This window comes from Anser cygnoides, chromosome 2, assembly GCF_040182565.1.
Source record: "Anser cygnoides isolate HZ-2024a breed goose chromosome 2, Taihu_goose_T2T_genome, whole genome shotgun sequence".
Classification (NCBI taxonomy): Eukaryota; Metazoa; Chordata; class Aves; order Anseriformes; family Anatidae; genus Anser; species Anser cygnoides.
Genome location: NC_089874.1, coordinates 61,701,114 through 61,722,020, shown reverse-complemented (window position 1 = coordinate 61,722,020; position 20,907 = coordinate 61,701,114). Strand labels below are relative to the sequence as shown.

Below are 20,907 nucleotides of genomic sequence, written 5' to 3'. Positions count from 1 at the left end.
GAAGTTGCTCATTTGAGCTGTCCACTGTAGGGGGAAAAAAAGCATTCAGCGCAGCAAAGAGAAGAATTTTAAGATTGGAGGGGAGAGAGAGAGAGACGGAGAAAAGGAAATGCCGAGTGCATGAAGTGTTCTCTGCAGGAGCAGTTCTAGAATACTTTATTACATATCTACGGAGACAATGGCATGGACTGTAAGTAGCTCCTGTCTCTCAATATAATAATGCACATAAAGCCGGGGTCAGATTGGGTTCGCTCTGGGCTTTGATGCTGCAGAAGGTCACCAGGGGAATCGATGGACAAAAATGAGACCTGAGTTTCATGCAATCAATGAGATTTTTCTATTTAAAGTGGACACTGCTGGGTGCGAGTCTCAGAGCTTCAAATGTGGTTTTGCTCAGCTTTAGCAGATTGAAAGATGCACTGTAAATGTATTGTTTGTTTTAATAACTGTGCTGGCACGAGGGGTGTATATCTAAACAGGTTAGTCTGGCAAACTCTATTATGAAGTTGCATGAGCTGCAAATAAATGGACAAATTAGCAGCTACTTTGAATGTTAATTGCACTGAGTTTTTATTATGTTTCTGCTGAGTTTTAATTGCCTGGCATTTAGATAAGCCCTTAAAATGTGATTAGGAAGCTCCTGAATCATTTGATTAAAAATTGTACGGGATTTACCTTTCTATAAAATATGATTTCTACTATTAGTCCTCTATACTCATTATAGGCAATTCTTTAATTTCTTTGAAATAGCTCACATTTCCATGGATTAAAACAAATTCTTACATGCCTTTGGTTAAGAAGCTACATTCTTTTGAGTGGCAAGTGGATGCTTGGGACAGAATTGCTTTGATAATTTTCTCCTTAAAGTTTTCAGGCAGCTGGAAGAGATCTGTTGTTTTGCCTTTATTGTGTACAATTATCTCTCTAGGATAAGGGAAGCAATCGGGAAGAATGTGATCAGTGAGTCTGACATAGCTGTAACAGTGGCAAAAGCAAATAATTGATACGTAGGAGATTTATCTCTGTTGTGAAATGGTTAAGAAATTAAAGTATGTTATAGGCCAATTTCAAATCACTGATATATATGAATTTAACTGCTTCGCAGTTGATGGAGTTGTTCCAAATTTACATTGACCTAACGTAGGTCCTGACACTGTTTTCAATTTCAAAGCAAGTCAGCTATTGGACTATATTTTGTGAATGAAAGAGACACTTCAATCTGGCATTTAAATGATCTGATTGGTTATTTTTAAAAAAGTAAAAAGAAAACAACTAACACACCCCAATAATGCTCTGTCTATAGACTGCAACCTGCATTTTCTGAGCTTCCATTTCACAAATTTAAATATCAAGTCTGAAGGATTGTTTATCCTACATCACTGCATAAGTAAATGTCCACCAGAGACTATGAGGGAGGAAAGGGGGAAGCAGCAAACCCAACCCCTTGTATTTTTCAGTCTGTTCCTAAAAATGGCTTTTTTGATGACACTAAACAAAATCAAATTATTCCTTCACCACAGGTACAGAACAATCCCAAAATAAGGAAACAAGCCAAGGCCTCGACAGTCTTTTTCACTTAAACATCTTAAATACAGTAATTGAAGATTTGTGGGCAGAGTGCACACAGCAGAATCATAGCTTTTCTACAACTCAAGTCTAAATTCGTTTGCTAGTCTGAAAAATGCCCCAAAGAAAAGTAGGTGTACAGATGAGAACTTAAGCTTCTGCCTCAATCTAATTTCTGTTAGCAGGGTCATTTACAATTCAAGCAGAATTTATGTTCACCTGAAGTGATTTATTTGCGTTTGCATCTATGCCCTGAGTAAGAACACTTCAGTTTATATTATTCTCATTAAAAAGAAAAACATCCTCCACCTCAACATCCTCTCCTGATGGTCCTTACTGTTGCATTCTAAAGTTGTTAAACATTTTCTAGCTAAGCCTTTTTGATGAAGCATAGAAGGAAATATATTAGTTAACTTTCACGTATAAAGATTTTGGCAATGAAAGCCCACTGCAGTTACCACATTCCATTGTAAAGCAGGTCTCTGGGAGATCATGGAAAGAGTAAGCAATTGCAGGTAGATTATATAAAACTCAAACAATAGAACAATGAGCCACCAGATTTTCTGTGAAATCTAAAATAAATCAGGAGGGGATACAGAAAAGGAGAAAAAAATACCTCAACATCTGTAACACTTTTTTCTGCATGCACCTTCGTTATCAGTATTTCTTTCCTTACCTTCTGTTGCAGACATAGGAAGGTGATAAAATATGCCATGTGCAAGTTTAGTTGAACAGAAGTATAGTCAATTCGTGGCACATTTTTTTTCACTGAATGTTGAGGTGTCTGTCTTGGGGCTGCAGGCCTGGCATGAAGGATCAACCAGGAGCAGAGTCAAGTTTTGTGTTTTGGTATGGATGCAATGACTGCTGCCCTTTAATGTGCTTTCTTTGAGTTAAGCATATGTAGCCCGTTTTGAACTCCCCAGTGATCTGCTGGCTGTTACAACCAGTCCCAACAGGGTCAAGTTCCCAAGTCTCCACTCATGGAAAAACTTATTTGAAATTTATGGTAAGATTTATTCTACTTGCAAAATCCTGAGCAAAGACAACTGGATGTTCTGTGTGAGGAATGGTGTAGAATTAGGTGCTGGATTAGTGCATGCTTCCCTGAGCAAACCTTACAGATGAGGCTAATAAAAAGGTCTTTTTCTAATTCTCTGGTTTAAAAGGTATTGTATATTTCATTGCACTTTTTTTTTTTTTCCCCTGAGTATTTTAGGAAAGCTGAAAGATGAACTTATGTATACAATAGCAGGAAAGTATGGGCCACAGAGAACAGAAGCACAAATGATCCAAAACTAAGGAAATAGAGATGAATGCAAATGAAAAATATTGCATACTGAAAATAATGAATGCAGTTTATAAGGATTTTTCAATATTCACACTAATATACTTTGCTTTTTATCCTAATTAATGAACCACGTTGAAAACCTGTTTTCTACACTTTCCTCTCCTACCCATTTAAAAATACTGGGAAAATAGACATGTAAATGAAAACTTCCTATAGACCTTTTTAGCTTCTGCAAATAGCTCTTATTCAACCTATCATCCTATGTCTCCCTGATCTTAGCATTACAAGGGTCATATTTTCACAAAGATGAACCATTCATGGCAATTTCTCCAACAGATTTGACACAAACATTCTTTTCTTTGATATTGAAGATATAAGCTTTCTATTTTTGTCCTATTTTTTCCCCCAACCGACATATTTATTGAGGCTATTGCAAGGAAAATCCCACTTTCCATTAACATTTGACTTCTCTGTTTTTTTTTCCTCTTGCAGAATTTCAGGCTAACAGAGCAGTAAGGGGTGCTTTAGTCAATGTCAGATTATGTATGTGCATGAATACAATAATAAAAATCTCTGAAGTTTATTTAGAATTAATATTTAAATGGACATGTACACAAACACAGTGGTTAATACACATATACGTAGGGTTTTATTTGAGTAGACGCCTTCATGATTCTGCTGCTGTAGATCAACAAGTAGCATTTATTGATCTGTTATAACAGCAGTTCTAGTTCCGGAGAAGATTTTGATTGATTGTCCTCATCCAGAGTGAGTTCTTTCTCCATCTCTCTAGAGTGCTCAGTGGCATCAGCAGCGGATAGTATGGAGACAAAAGATTTCTTTCTGAAGGAAGGACTTTATAATTCTGTTTGGATTCCAAGTAATTATTTCAATGCCCTTTGCTATTTCTATCCAAGTAATCTGATACACCTCTTATGCTAAGAGTCTATAAATTATTGGTAGTAGTATAGATATCTCATGTCAAGCCTTTATTTTACTTAATAAGGTGATTACAAATTAATCTACTGAATGGAGTAGGAATGTCTTTGTGACCTGTGCTGTTTGTTTTATCAGACAAATCTTCCTCTATTAAATTATAAATTAAACCTGAAATCACTATTTCAGTTTTAAGAATTCCAAACATCTAAAGTATGCAGAATTCTTTATTAAAAAGGTAGAAAAATATGGAAATTAACTTTGCATTTTTTTGGTCTTTAATATTAAACTGTAAGATACCTTACTGCATATGTCAATCCTAAATGTTATTTGTGATGACAGTTTATTCTCAGTCTAGGTCAAGAGGTAAGAATGTTCTTGTATTCATTTAGTTAAATAAGCTACTTAGCCACTCCTCACTTACCAGTGCCAGATGCAACCAATAAAGGTATGTTATAGATCAGGTTTTTTTTGGATCACAGTCACCAACAGATAAGCCGCTCACTTTTCTCATCCTGCCATATTCCTGTTTCCTCTTATGGTCTAAATGATCTCTCATGCTTTATCTGAGTTCCTTCTATCTGTTGACTGAAGAAAAAGGAAAGCTTGTCTGTCACCGTTTGCCTTTATAAACTGAAATGTTCAGTACAGAAGCCTGGAGAGGAAATGTGAACACCAGTACTACATCCTAGCGAGTTCTCCACCAACCAGTTCTCTTGGTGAAACTCAGCAAGAGCTCCAGGTTTCTTCAGATTACTGTCCAAAAATAAATATCAGACTTTGCTCAACTTTTTTATAGAAGTGTCATTCCCCGCCCCCCCGCTGTTATTTTAAACCAACAATAATTCCCCCAACAAAGATTTGTATGCATGCATTTAGCTGCTCTGAAAAATGAGACTGTAACAATCTCCTAACAAATTAAACTAGAAAAACCCGCTTGGAGGCTATTTTGCAATAGATCCATGCTTAGCAATGGCATGAGCAGTAAAACCTCAAGCCCTTGTAGAACTAAACTGCCTTATCAGTTGTCCACCTTCCTGAAAGGTGGAGTCTGCCTTGTGGGTTGAAGGGAAGTCTTTGCTCCATGCCAGTGCAAGAAGACTTTGCTAGCTCTGAGGTGCAGCCTACCTCTGGATGGCAGTACGGTCACTGTGAATGGGTAGGAACTCCTCCAGCTTTCTCTTGGGAAGCACATGCCTGGTAAATTTGGCTGGTCTTCACTCACCCCCACTATGCTTTGCCTTTACCTCGATTTTTTAAATTTGGCACAAGACACAAAGCTGCAAGGTTGGAGTGTGCACGCGCAGACAAAGGTCTATAGGAAACTTCCTTTTGAGCTGCGTTGTTTTCAAGCTTTTGTGTCTCTCCATCTTAATCATCTGTTACAATTGTTCAGTGTTGTGCAAGGCTGTGTTTTTTATTTGGTATTATTACACTACCTGATCTGAATTAGTGTACGATGTCCAGAAATGGTTGAGAAAGTAGGAATTTCTCTCATGCAAACTAGCAGTATTTAATAATAATACGATCTACTCACAGCTCATTTTTTTGGCAGACTTAAGCTCTACATTTTAAAATATTTTTAATGTATATAAAGATGTTCAGGGTTACTAATCAGCTTTCTTGAGCTATGAGAAACCTGAGACACAGTAACCATAAGTGAAAAATTTGAGAGCGTGGACTTTTTCCATCTCTATGAGCTGCAAGTAGGAATTGTCTGACAAATATTCCCCAAGTTTAGTGTAAGTTTCTTCTTTGGTCTTCAGAGTGTATATTGCTTTTTTTTTTTTTCCTCTTGAAAACAAATGTTGCCAGCCAAAGCAATGGGATTTGAAGCAGTACAAGGAGCCAAAAATGGGACTTCAGTGAAGTTATGTAATTGTCATACTCATAATGTGCGATTGCTTCCTTAATAACATCTGTACGTTATAATTCTCTTCAAAGTATCATATTGGTGTAAAGGTGTATGCAGAACAATTATACTAAGCAATGTCAGGTTTTACTAGTGTTATATCTGTGACACCAACTGAAAGACTAAAGTACTCTGCTGTGCATGGTCATAGATGCTGTTAAAAGCAATGCTTTGCTTTCTAGACTGCCTTTGCAATCTCATTGCCTTCAAATGAAGTGCTAAATTACATTTGCAGAACCCTAGTGAAGACAATAGGATTACAATAGGTGTTACTGAGGTCATCATTTAATAATGATGTTAATATGGTATATGAGGCTGGAGGGAACCCACTTTGATAGTGAGATACTAGGCTGAGTCTGTAGAGGCAGCATTTAAAGGGAAGGGAATGCACTGCTTGCTTGCAAATGGTGTAAACTTGAGAAAGACTTTAAGAAAGAAAAGAAAGAACTATATGTTCTCATTTTTGCATTCGTTATAAGTTCAGTGCTGTTTTAAAATGTTTCCTTGGGTAGTAGTGTAAAACGTATTCCTTTGACTTGCAGCAATTTTGAGGTGATAGACCTTTGTTTTTTCTTAGAAGATGCCATAACAGTGCATGATTGTGCACTTCTGTGTTGTGCATTTCCATGTCCATCCAGCTGAATGTCAAATATCACAGAAGAGCTTTTTTTACATGCTTTTTCAGGAGAAGGTTGTAATCTAAGCACTTTTCTTCCCCAACCCCCCCCCCCCCCCCAATTCATAATGCCCATTGTATGTATTGCAATGTCATTTTCATCCTTTTCCTCCTAATTAGCTCTGGGGTTACTTTTCAGCAATTTGCCTTCACTGCTGGACTTCAGTCTCACAAAATCTGATCATATAAGTGGTCCCATTGATTCCAGTATGTATACTTAGTGCTGAGTTACATGCTTGAGGAACCAGTTTATACCCTTCAGATATAGATAAATGACTATCATATCCTAAAGCCATGATTTCACTGCAGCATAAACATGTCTTTGTTTTCATCTCAGTAGTTCAGTTCCTCTGTTATAATAAATTTAACAAATCTGATTTGGGCTTCTTGTAGTGCTTTCTCAGTATGTTGTCATCTTTTTGTTCAAGACCCTTAAAGATGTATACAGACACACTAGATCATCCAGGAGAAAGCCATCATATAGATGGTGTGACTGCACAGTATGTGTGTGGAGGGTAATACAGTAACAGCTTTGAAGACCGAGGTTCAAAGTCCAGTGTCAGTGTTGTTTATTCTTGTTGCCACTTTCAGTGTCATGCATCTTCTTTGTTTTAACTTCTTTGCTTTGCATGTTGGTCTCAATCATTGGAACAACCTTCTCAGGAACGTGGTTTTCAAGATGCAATCGGACAGGCTGCTAGACAATCTCATCTAGAGATTCTCATCTCCCTTTTCACATGAAAGGCTGGACCTGATGATCTTTTGAGGTCACTTCCAACCTGGGCTGTTCTGGGATCATAGAAACTGTGTCCAGATACTTTTGAAAGTATTCCATTATTTGTCTATTTGTTGTTGTTAGGGAGAGAGGTGGAATTAAAGAATTTGTTATCATTGTTATGTGTATTCATTCACTTTTTATTTCCTGATGCCTGTAAAAACAGAATAACTGGTGGAAACCTGCAGCTAGAAAAAAAACTTCAGAGTCTTCAGAAAACGTCTTCGGAAAAAGTCTTCAGAAAACAAACAATTTGATCAACTCTATTGTTAGATTGTCTATCTAGATGATCTGGCTAATATTTTATTGTCAGTTTCCTGTTATTACTTATTCTCTGTTGCTGTGCTGGAATCAACTTGGGAACAACAATGTTGAGAATAGTTCACTGCATAAGGGGTTGTGCATATAGCCGTGTGAAACTTCTACGATCATAAAGGCTTTAAAGCACTACATAAGGGAGATTTCGATGTGGTAAAGTCCAGAGAATTGTTACTTAAGCATGCAATTCATGTTAATGCACTCTGTTCCCTCATGAGTTGCTGATTGATCTAAGTAGGTTATAGTATAGTACCTTACTAGCTTTTCTTTAACTGGTGCATGGAACACAATTCAATACTTCTTCACATTTAATAGATGATCCTAGAAAACTGGAAAGCAATCCAGCATTTCTGGAGTCATTGTAGGAGTTAGACTTTCGCCTTATTTTATTAACTTCCCTTTTATAAAACACTTGGTCTTAGTTATGTTCTGTGCTTAATCCTCACAGTCCTTTAAAAGTAGCATAACTTTTTTTTTTTCTTCCCCTCAGTGTATTCCTTTCAAACTTCAAGGCTTGTGAGTTTCTAGACTTCGTGCATGAAGGGGTAGGTTGGAGTCCAACAGAAATCAGTGCTGGGTATGTTAGGATTTGAAACTGAAAGATAGCCACAAGAGGGAAGATCTTGTAGCAGTGGACAAATAATACTGCTTATGTAGAGGTCACAGTTCCTGTTTTATGCTAGTTTTGTATACTTTATAGGGAACTTTATAGGGAAGATGTATGTGCATATCCTAGCATAACATAACTGATCCCATGTCAGTTGTGTTGATCCTAAGCCAAGTGTCTGGTCTGAGAATAATGCTTTTGTTACTTTGACTGCACAGATGAATCAATTGTCACTGGAGCTTCTGGTCCTGTTTTACTAATAATTCTGTATATAGACAGGTGAGTGTATTACTCTTGTACGTTATTTTGGAATCTAGCAAAGACTTTGTGATAGTCACTTAAGTGGCGTTATTATGCTCCCTACAAATATGCCTTACTTGTAGCACGTTCACATAGAAAAAAAGAGCTTTCTCCGAAACTATTGTGGCTGCTATTGCAGTAATGGGATATCAAACAGGCAAAATTGTATGTGTTGTCAATGGCTGCAATATAATTTCATTGACTTACAATGTTTAAAGTGAAGACATGATGGTAAGCTTCTATAAGGTGTCATATTGAAGTAATTGCCCACCAACTTGATTTTATGGCCAAAGAGAACATTTTAATGTCCCCGTAAATTCTGAGGACAATCTAGCCTGCATGGAAACACAGAGATCAAAGACCATGATTAAGCATTTAGCTATTATAATGCTGAGAATTATTTATATAACGCAAGAAGTAAATAGATGAAATAAGTGTGGGTGAAAGTAAATTGGAAAGTTAATTTAAATCTATGAACAAAAGTTTGGTCTAAAATGCAAAAAAAAAACAAAACAAAAAAAAAATGGGGTGGTTTAAGTCAATGGTTTTACTCACCCCAAATGTCACGGCTTTTACTTGGTCCTTGCCTAAGTCTCTTTGGTTTTCCTTTCAATTTGCCAAGAGCTCAGCATTATGAAGAGCTCAGCACTCTTCAGGCCCATGTGATAGACTGAGTTCAGGTGACAGAAACAAGCCAGTATTTGGCTCCAGAGGAAGTGCATGAGCTGGGATGATCAGGCCTGTGAGTGGAACAGAGCTGTCTGGCTGTGAGAAAAGGGAAGTCAAGGAAATTCTTGGTTAAGTGAATGCTCCACTCAGTTTCCCTGCTTTTAGATCTGACTCATTGCAGTGGGTCTGTCTGGGTGGAGTTAATGTTCTTTATGGCAGCACATATGGTGCTGTGTTTTGGCTTTGGGACTAAAACCATGCTGATAACACACCAGTGTTTTGGCAAAGTTAAGTCCTAGAAAAGCAGAGATCAAGAGAGAGATAAGTAGAGGCTCTGTAGGGACAGGGTTTTAAGATTAACTTACGTATTTTTATAGGGATGCTTACCAGTCACTGCTCTTTGCAAAACAATTAAACAGAATAGAGATGAGGTGACTTGGACAGCAGTGCTTAGAGGCTTAGTGGTAAGAGTGTGTGCCTGAGGTGCTGGTCCTCTTACTCTAACCACCAGGGAGCAAACTTTCTCCCACAAAAAAAAAAAAAAAGGCTGTTCATTGAAAGATGGGTAACAGGGAGGAAGAAGGTCGAAGAAGGAATACTGATATGCTCTCACAGCTGTACTGGTACACTCAGGCTTGCTGGAGGAAACTCAGGTGGCTCTTTGCCTTTGTGTTTACAAACTGTAGCTATACATACCTTCCTGATTCAAAAAAACTAACTATATACATGGGTATAGTAATTAGCTTTTTTCTTAAAAGTAAAATGCAAAGATGTAACCAAATGATTCTTTAAACGTATATATGCCAAACACAAAACTAGTTTCAATTTAGAATGATGTATGAAGACGGTTTGTAATGAAAAAATAATTGAGTTTGTGATCAAATCTCTATTCTGCATTTTGTTTTATTTTGTAACTTTTTGAAAGTAACTTTTTAAAACATTCAGAAGCTATTAGTGGCCATTTCTATATTCATTTCTAGGTTTGCTTGTTTCCAAACACATTTTCTAATGTCCTTCCTATTTGCGCATGTTTAGTGCACACTTTGTGTAATCCTATATTTTGAAAATAAGCTTATTGGAGACATGGCATAATTTGCAGAGTTATTTCAAACAATACGTTCAAAAAGTACATTTATTACTTTTTAGAAATAATACATAAAGATTGAAGCACGTTGAAGAGCAACTTAAGACCAATAGCATTATGAGATTGCTTATGTTGACCTACATTTTTGAAACAACTAAACTACTTTTAGGACTATTTATTGATGTTCTGTTATTGATTTCAATGACAAAAAGATCAGGGCCTTTTCCTAGATCTCGGAGATTCTTCATGCAGGGAATTGAGTCTGTTGTGCCTGTTGATGCTGATGGCAACAGTCCAAATGGTTTCACTGGCAGGAGTGTTAGGACCATTTGTACACACCTATATATGTGTTTATAAATATGTATAAATACATATGTTTTGTGTATATAAAATCGATCAATATCTGTATGTAAGTGCACACATGTATATATGACAATAGCATGATCTTCAGAAATTTTTCTACTGTTGAAGCAGAAGGAATCAATGGTATTTTTGACTGTGCTCTCTAAGGAGGGTGGTGATACTCTTTAAGGGTGAAATCAAGCATCCTAGTGTGTTCACCAGTTTGCAAACGAGCAAGCAACAGAAGGTGTTACTGTAGCTGCATGTTGTTTTGTTGTTGTTTTTTAACCGTTATCAGATTATCTACCCTAAAATATTGCTTAAAAGGAGTTTACTTAAAAAGTGAAAGGAAGCCAATGACGAGTAATTGTGGCAACCTTTTTTAAATCAAACAAAAACAAGAAAACACACACACACAAACCACAACAAAACAAACAAATTGAGCAGTATCTAATAAAGAATTGAATTGTCCATGTAGGAAAATACTAGCAGATCTGAGAAATGCTTCATTCTTTGTTTATTGATAATCCACTTAATGTAATTGCTGCTAAAATGATCAGTAAATGTTACGCTGTTCTCCTATTGTAAAGCATTAAACAGGAAAAGTGCTGTTACACTGCTCTGAAGTGATCTTCCTACATGCCTGACACATAATAGTGCTACTGCATGTGGTGTGTGACATATCCTACCCTAGTACTAACAAATGAAATGTTGGGAGTTTAAGTATACCTGCAACTTTCAGCAGATAAAAGCCTTTGACAAAAAGTGAGACTCTCTTTGGGCTTCATCTTAAAGAAACAAGTCCTTATGTAGATTTCTTCAGGACGGACTGTGAAGCTGTGTGACAGTTAAGGGCATACTGAAGTTGGAATATATTCACTTAGAAATTAATATGTTGAGATTTACACTGTGAAAAGAAAGATGTGGTACCCAGGTGTTGATGAAGACCTGGTATGAAGAAAAGTAACCCAAAAGCTTTTCTGTAATGATTAAAAAAAATTGCACTCATTTATCAGTGGGAAAGGCTTAGAAAATATAAAAAGCCCAACGTTATTGATCTGCAACATTTGTGGTATTATTAAGTATGTTTAGCATTTATAACAGCAGGTTTTGTTGTCAGATGAGCTCAATGTAGGAGAACCATAGGAAAAATGATTTGGCATTCTTGCTCTTAACCTGATAGCTACACATCCTACTGCAGTGCATCTTCTGGTAGCTGGAAAAAGAAGAGGGTATTTTAGTTTGTGAAGCTCAGTTCTGGTGAAGCTTTCAGTTTCTTCAATATATGGGCATTTTTGCTATTTAATTCTGTCTAGATAAGATGAAAGGAAATAGAGGGCAATAAGGGTCCCCACCTCTAAGGTACAGTCCCAGTAGAAATCAGAATCATCTAGGTTGGAAAAGACCTTCAAGATCACCAAGTCCAGCCATCAACCTGACCTGTTGAATCCCATCACACATCACGGATCCATGCTCCTTAGTGTCATGGCCACATATCTCTTAAATGACTCCAGGGATGGGGGCTCAGCCCCTTCCCTTGGCAGCCTGTTCAAATACTCTACAATCCTCTGCTTGAAGAAGTTCTTGCTAATGTCCAATCTAAACCTCCTCTGGCACAACACCATTTCCTCAAGTCCTGTCACTTCTTACCCAAGAAAAGAGATCGATGTGCTCCTCTCTGCAACCTTCTGTCAGGTAGTTGTAGAGACTGATGAGGTCTCTCCTCAGCCTCCTCTTCTCCAGACTTAAAATCCCCAGTTCCCTCAGCTGCTCCTCACGACCCTTGTTTTCATGTACCTTCACCAGCCTCATTGCTCTTCTCTGCACACTCTTGGGCAACTCAATGTTCTTGGAGCAACGGGCCCAAAAGTGACCAGAGTGGCTGAGGTGTGGCCTCACCAGTGCCACGCCAAGGGGACCGTCACTTCCCTAATCTCCCTGGCTACTCTGTTTCTGATGCAGGCCAAGAGAAGTCATTTCCCATACTTGTCCATAGAATTCAAGTGTGCTGTATTAAAGCAATTAGCACGAAGAGGATTAAGAGCTCTGCTGACAACCTTGTTAATCACATAATACATAAAATAAATACGTAAAATGCATGTTATGTATGAACACAGTGTTCAGCATCATAACCCATGTTTTTTTTTGATTTTTTTTTTCCGAAAACCCATGATTTTTTTTTTCCAAAATTCAAGTTACTGGTTCCTTTGTTTTGCAACTTGGAAATCCTGAAATGTTAGGTAAAACAAAGTTTTCCTTTAGGTAAAACAAAGTTTTCCTTTAACTAGAAAGTTCCTTTCAGTTGCTGTGAGTCCCTTCTAGGTTGCCTAGTTAAGTTTCTCTCTTGTTATCAACATTCATGTTATCTTAAGTTTTGGTGTGGTTATGGACGTGCTGGTTTTTAAAAGTTATTTTAACTGAATTCTTGCTCTGATATTTATTTTCTCACTGTCTTTCTAGTGTGCACATCATAGACAAAACATGCCAAATAAAACCATATATAATGCTATACTTAATTTCTGATTACGCCAAACTCATGCCATTTGGATGCTTTATGGTGGCAATCCCAGGAAGCAACGTTTTACCTAAAACAAACGAACAAAAAACCAACCGCAACCTTAAGTTGTGTGTCTTGCATTTCTTAGTTTTGGGGACCATGATGGCCTATTTCTTCCTTCTGGAAAGCAGAAGGATTATTATGATGAAGGAATGGTGTAGTTGCTGGATGGAGCTTTTAATGTCAGAAGATTGGCTGGAGAGAGGATGGGGTTAAATAAAAATCTTGTTTTTAAGGCTCCCTCAAAATAGGAGTCAAGTTAATATAAACAACAACAGGTTATCAAACAGGCAGACTGGTGAAAGAGCACTTGTATGAAGATGATTTGGCAAGTAGAATCGTGTCCTTTATGTGGTCATTGTGGAGACTAAAGCAACCTTATGTGAAATCATTTTTACAGAAAATGAGAATTTTTTGTTTTTTTAGGAAATCCTCTAGACAGCTACAATATGTTTATTACATTAGAGTGGAATGGTATTTTTTCCCCTAGGAATGAGGAATACCTTTGCAGAAATGTTTTAATACTTTTTTTTTTTTTTTTAATGGAAGACAATGTCTTCTGCTTTGTAATGAAAATTTTCTCACGTTCTCTGGTAAGTTGACCCACAGTATATGAATTCTAGAAAATCTTAGCTATTATAGACTTAGAATTTTTTGGATGACTTTTTATGTTTGACACAGCTCCCTGCTGAATAGAACCAACAGAGCAGAGGGAACAGTACACTATTTCTATGAAGAAACTGTCAAAGTCTTACTCCGGATAGGGGCTGTCTTCTAATCTTGAATTTAGTTGCTCTCTTATGTGATCTACTCTTTTTGGAAGATCAGATGGCAGAAGAGTAGTAGGGGGGGAAAGTCTCTTGAGGGCTGATTTCTCCATACTGGCCCCAGGGGGTGGTGGTGGTGGAAAGTTACTGTCTGTTCCACCTGTGTCTTGTCATGATCTATAGAGCTTGCTCTTCTGGTCTCTCAAAAATCATCTGCTTTTATATGGTTGTGAGAACCTTGAGCTAGAAGGTTCATTTCTCACACTGTTCTCAAGACTTATTTCTACTAATGGTTGTGTGCTGTGGTCCATCTTGTGTTTTGAGGACCATGGTAGCTTTTCAGAATAGCAGCTTCTCTGGCTCTTGACCTCTGGATGCATACAAACCTTTGAAATATGTCCATGGATGAACAAGCTCCTTTTTAATGAGCAGCATGTCATTTAATAAGGGAAATCATTGGAATATGGCAGAGGCTGGACTCTTGTTAACCTAGAATTAATAGATAACAGCTACGTAGCTACTCTGTGTGTGTGGCAGAAAACTATAAAGATGAAATGGTTTGCAACAGGAGGAGCAGAAGGAATCTTTTGTCAGATTAATAACTGGATCAGAAGTAGTAAGGTCACCTCCAAGAGCAAAAGCATTGTTTTGAGTAAAACTTCTGTGCTGTAGGTACTCTTGCATTAGTGATTCCTAAATGTCATGTAGGTCAGGAAAAATGCAATGGCTGGATTCGTGTCTTTTTTTTCTTTCCTTTTTTTTTTTTTTTTTTCCTGGCCGGTTCCAGATTGCTTTATTTGGACCACAGATGCAGCTGACACAGTTGCTCCTCTTGTTGTATATGGTAAAACCAGCATCCTTTAACTTTCTTGCGTGTTTGAAGCATACAGCTTGACTTGCTATATGAAGCTGCTAGGGATATGCTTATAGCAATAAACCCAATAAAATAAAATTGTGACCCAGTTATTTATTACTGTGTGGCTGCCATGTGTATGTTTCCATTCTGCAGCCTCCTGTTAGTGTTGCAGAGCAACCTGACCAACAAATTGATGAGGACTTGCCTTGTGAACCTTTCAGCTTTCTGTCAATAGGTGCACGAAACGTGTGAAACTTTTTCATTAGGGAAAATAAATGGTTCAGTATGGTGAAAAGGATTTCTAGTGAGGTACTTTTGTGTGTTTTAAAACCATGTTGAAGTATTATTCAAATCTCAAGACATAGTAATTTGAAGGACGTTGCTGCATAAAAATGTAGTTAAAAAAAACTTTTTAAAAAAGGTTGCTAAAACTACAATTAAAAACTCAATGAGTTTCAGAAAAACATTTTCTGTCAGAATCTATGTTACATTAAGCAGCACTAACCTTTTCAACTTCCAGAGGACCTAAAATTAAGAAAATAAACAAAGGAGACCATTATAACATCACTGACTAACCTGAAAAGAACATTTAAATGAAAGCACTGTGAGCAGTGATAGTCTCCCTAACTTTCTAAATTAAATTGTTATATTAGTAATACTACACTTTATATGGGTATAATTGCACACTGCTAACTTATTACAATGTTGTTTTAAACTAGAGAATACTTTTTAACTGCAACCTGGCCATTAGATGTGAAGATGAGTATCACTGCAGAAATATGATGTCCAAAGTCAAAGTAGCGCTGAGAAAAGGGAGAAAAACAGAACTATCTTTTCCACTACAGAGATTTTCATGAGGAGATAAATATAGTTCTAGCTGAAGAAAAGTGGAGACTGTTTCGGGTGATGATATTTATATTGAGTGAGAAGAGCTGGGGATATATTAGCTTCTTGCTGTAAGAGCAAGGAGAGGCAATGCTGAAGATCGTAGTAAGTTAAATATGAGTAATATAGGTAATATAACTAAATATGTAATGCAGTAAACAGAAGTACAAGATTAAAGCAGTGAAGGAAGATCAATGATCGCATATCAGCAGTCTTGTTTGTTTTGCTTATAGAAACATCCATCTAAGGATGCTGGTAGAGGTGGCTGTGAAGAAAATAAGCTTTTTTCTAACTTTTCTGGGGCAATGACAGCCAGCAGGTAGCAATGATCAGAGGCTAGCAGGGGTCTGAAGGATGATTCAAAGAAATTTGCATAAGCCACACTATGGATTGATTGGGATAGAAATATTGGCACATTAGTGACAGCAGATACAAGGTTTAAAGAAGGAAGAATCAAAATTGTCTGTTTAGAAATCTTTATAAAAAAAAAAAATGAATGCCTCTAAAAGCAATAAGACAGAGGAAGGAGGACCAGTTCCTAAGAGGACCAAAGGATAACGCATTCCTAAATTTCACTGGTATTTGATACAAATAAAATTAATCCTTTCCCAGTAGAGATTTTTAATGCATTCCTCACTCAAAAGCCATGAGTTATGTACTAAAATAACATTATCTGAGGTTATGATGTGCTCTGTCTTGATTAAAAAGAAATCTAAAATATCAAAATTTTTGGTGTAATCATTAGAATATCTGAACAGTGAACTTTTATTTATTGGTAACGTAATTGGAGTGATTGCTCAAACATGCACTCTCTGTATGTCCCTAACTGAATTCTGTGCATGATCAGAATCCTATAGGAGGGCATAATTTATTTCGTATTGTCAGGAAAAAAAAAATCAGAAAATTACTTTAAAGTATGTTTAAGACAGAAATGAAGTGATTAAGACAGAAATGAAGTAAAAATTAAAAAAAAAAAAAAAGGAAAACAAAGGATCTTACTTTGTCTCTGTTATTAAAATAATATAATTAAATTCAGACCAGGAATGTTTATGGTGCAGAGTACAAAATTTAGCCCAATGGCTAAACCAGTGCATGAAGCCTTTATAAAGCCCTATCATCACGCAAGTCCTACGTTAAGGATAAAAGTAGTTTGTACTCCCCTTTTTAGATCTCTGCCTAGGGCATGTTTCACATGAAAACCATACAGTTTCGTGTAAAAGCTGTCTTTGATTACTAAATAGTTTTGCTTAGAAACTGCACCTTTACCCTTAAAGAGCAGAGACAAAGCTTTTAACACGGTGATATATATTCTTCTGTATTTTGTACAGTGTTGCAGAAAAGAAACTAAAGGTTTTGGCTTTTGAAAGAGGGTGTGTAACCAGAGCTGTAATTTGCATTTGCAAATCCACTTGTTTTTTACTGGCAAATTAAGCCCAACAGCTTGTAGAAGTCAAGTCTGGGAGCGGTGGAGCTGAGCAGAGGTGCAGGCAGCTATTGCGAGCTGACTTAGAGGAGCTATGAGCCGCCCTTAAGGGAGAGACACAGCAGGGAGGACCACTCGCTGCACAGAACTGTCAGCAAAAGCTCATAGAAAACAGGCAAGTCTGGTAATACCGGTGCTAGCTGGACAAGAAATGGATGACAAGTTATATGAGTATCTGCAAGAGATGCGTGTAAAATTTGTCACTACATGCGTGGTATTTACAGGTATATTTTGAATAAGGGGATTGCAATTCCTCAGTTCTCCTAGAACAAGAGCTTTGCTCTTGTTGTTATAAACCCATCTGAAATACCATAGCATTATATCCTTTTTATGTACCCTTGCCTTCTACTTAAAGAAGATAAACCCTTTTCACAAAGTTCGTCCTGCTGGTTTTTTTTTATGTATTCCTAAACTTTTCAATTTTATGTATGAATAGCTAAAACTTTTGTGTGGGTGTTGATCAACAGAAGTCGCTGTGCTGCGCTGCAAAGTATAACCTGATCTTTCTCACCTTCCAAAAAGCAAGCACATCCAGGGCAGGGAGGAGAACAGATCCTGATGGGATTATCTGCAAAAGGTGCACATGCAATTCTTGGCCTCGGCTCATCCTCTGATACCCTGGGTCCCCGCTGGGTGGAGAAGAAGGAGCCTGCTGGGCCAGTAGCTGGCCACTGTGACAGACGCGTACCAGCTACTGCAGATCTTGGGGGTGCTGGGGACTTTTTTTTTTTTTTTTTTTTTTGAGAGAGAGAGAGAAACCCTTAGGAAAACAGGAAAATCCCATCTTGTCCCTGGGAAATTTTCCAGACCAGTCCACTTGCCATGTGCTGGAATTTGAATTACATTGTTTGTAAAAATAAGTTTTTAATCATGTGTAATCCACTGTAGAAGAGACACATTCTTAAGTACTAAAAGCAGCTGAAGGTCTAGAGACAACCTGGAGTAAAAACTGACCTTTTTTTTAAAAGTATGTTTTTGAAGGAAACAAACTCTCTCAACCCATCATTTCAGTGATTTATTTAGTCTTCATGTAGGCTAGAAACTTAGACAGTACCTAATCTGTCTGCTTATAGAGAAAGTTGTCATTCACTCACCATCTGACACAGAGCTACCCTGGAGGTTAACTACAGGTGCTGGTACAGTTTGAGTGAAGGGGCAGCAATTTACATTTCAGTTTTTACAATCCTTGGCTCTGCGTTTGTAAAGCTGTTCTGAATTCGCTGCAAGAGGCTGCAAGTCAAGCAAGGGTCTGTGGGGATGCTTGAAGTGCAGGTCTGAGGGATATCCTGCAACACTGAGTTCCACACGTTTTCACTACTAATTGTTTGGAAAAGTATCTTTATTATTATTTGATACTCCGGCTTTTCCATTTCAGTGGAGGCCCTTTTTCTTCTCAGATGAGATAGGGTGAATAGTTCCTGATCTGCATTTTCTCCCTGCCATTTATTATTCTGTATACTTTGATCATACTTGTTCTTATTCACTTTTGTCAGGTAAACATTCCCAATCCTTTCAATCTCTTTATCGTTTTTCCTGCACATCTTTGTGATGTATTTCTTAGCTGGGCTAACCAGAAATGAACAAAGTGCTCCAGATGAGGCCGAATTATTGATGTGCATAACAGGTAAAATCCTAGCCCTGTTGAAGTTGCTGTGAATCCACTAACATCTAAGGGGTGAGGTTTCTCCCAGTGCTGTCACATTTTGTACATTATTCTTCATCCCATTTTTCATGTATTCAACTTCAAAATTTGGCAGCTGAGAATTTAATCTAGAATCCTACTGATGCAGCATCCTCCATTAAATTGCTGTTAGTCCTCAGATTAGCTGTGTAGCTTGTGGATGGGATTAGTTCCCTCCCAAAAATACTTTCCTGAAAAGGGTCAAATTTTATCCCGATTCACGTTGGCTATGGAAGCACGCTTGCTATTAGTTTTGAATGGCTGAAGCTGAGGGCATCAGCCCAGACTTAGAAACAATATTGTGTTCACAGTGACCTTTAGCTGGAAAATCTGCTAAAGTGCATTATATAGTATATGAAAGCAAAACAACAACAAAAAAATCCTGCCTCGGTAAATGACTTTGTCGATAATGTACTATGAATATGAGGCAAAACAAGTCAGAGGGGTTTTTATAGCATTTGCAAAAGAAATCTGTTAAATTCTCTTTCCTTCCAAGAATCATCTAAGAAATGTTCAGATTGTTGCTGGCTAATAAATACAGTAAATGAAATGTTAATAAATCACCAGCAATTTAGCCTGACAATAACATGGATTGACCACATTGATTAAATTGATTATGTTTCATATATTTACAATATGTAGACACAAGTCCAATTTATTTTCTGAAGAGTTCAAGGTAGGTATCATTGGTTTAAAAAAAAAAAAAGGCAAAACAAAACAATGGAGTAATGTTTGTGGTTGCTATCTGCAATAATCTAATGCTGACAGAGAGCAGTATTTTATTTAGTAATTAACAGTGTAAAGGGGAGAGAAGCTGTCATGTTGGTTCTTAAGCTGGGGAATGTGATGAAAGATGATATCTGCGATCTCATCCTTTCCACTTGTTTAGGATTGTCAGGATGAGAAATGTCAGCATTATGAAAGCTCAGCTCTGCTCTTGATATGATAAAACCCTTCAAAAGCCAGTCTTTCTCTCCCTCTTCCCCCTCCTTTCTCCCTCTCCCTGCACTTGCTTTTTTATTTATCCTGTTTTGTTAGATGGCAGAAATATAATTCTTTTCTTTCTTCCTATTATAAGCCACCATTTTTGTTTTATTATATGTTTCACAACCCCTAATGCCCCACTGAAAATTACCTTGTTAAATGACAGTGTTTCAAAGCCATGAATCCTTTCCACCATTCCCTCAGAGGTTTGAAACAGTCAACAGACTGTAAAGAATAAATAATAAAAAAGTATTGATTATTTTGATGACTGTGAGATTCAATTAAGTATTAATTTTGCCCTCCAGTGGACCTATCAAGGTATTCAAAAGGGAGGATTCGGCTCAGCTAAATGCGTGCTGAGTGCTTCAGCCTTAAATAGGGAGAAAATGTGTTTACCTACAGTATTTGAAGAGGAGTGCATTGATGCACAGAGTCCAATATTTAAGTGCTGTGCAAATTAAGCCCTGGTGACAGTGACATTGTTTTCAGCGATATGAGTATTGACTAAAGAAGTGCATTTGATGACAGCTTAAACTATTTGTATTGATTAACATTTTCATAGATTATCATGTGTCATATCAAATTCACTTTTCAGACATGAATACATTAAAAAACCCATAGGCAAACATCGACCAATGTGGTGACGGGACAGAGGGAACATGCTAACCAACCTACTTGCTCGCTGGTCACCTGTTCTCTGCATAAGAACCATTTAGGCATGAACTTTGCAATAAATAGCTGCCAGAGAGCGCAACAAGGTCACTTGTTCCTTTCTTTTTTTAATATTTTTTGGGGGCTCTGGTTTCCCTGCTGTCATGATATTATACCTGTTAGTTTGCAAACGGGAGGATAGTGTGTGCTCGGAAATAATGCTTGACCCCCAAATGTCCTCAGTGAGCAGAAGATAAAACAGATACAATTCATCAAGAAACATTTTTAATATATATATGTAAGGTTTTGTGGGGATATAATGTCCCAAACACGAGAATAATTGCAAACTGTTTGTGTAAGTATCTTCCCTGATTTTATCTTTTAAAAAAATAGTTTGTGTTTTTTTATTTTAAATACAAAAATATGTGCTTGTGTGTGTTTATTGACTTCGGGAGCATAGCATCCCAAAGACAAGAATAGTTAGAAGAAATCTGTGTCTCTCTTGAATGTATGTAATGAAATGGCTATTTGTTGCTGTGTATTTTCATAGAAACACTCGAAGGGTAG

At 37.2% G+C, this 20,907-nt stretch overlaps 1 protein-coding gene across 3 annotated transcripts in view; it reads left to right on the top strand.

Moving 5' to 3' along the window:
- Positions 1-20,907, top strand: part of POU6F2 (POU class 6 homeobox 2) — a 328,816-nt gene that overhangs the window by 42,304 nt on the left and 265,605 nt on the right. The window lies entirely within an intron of this gene.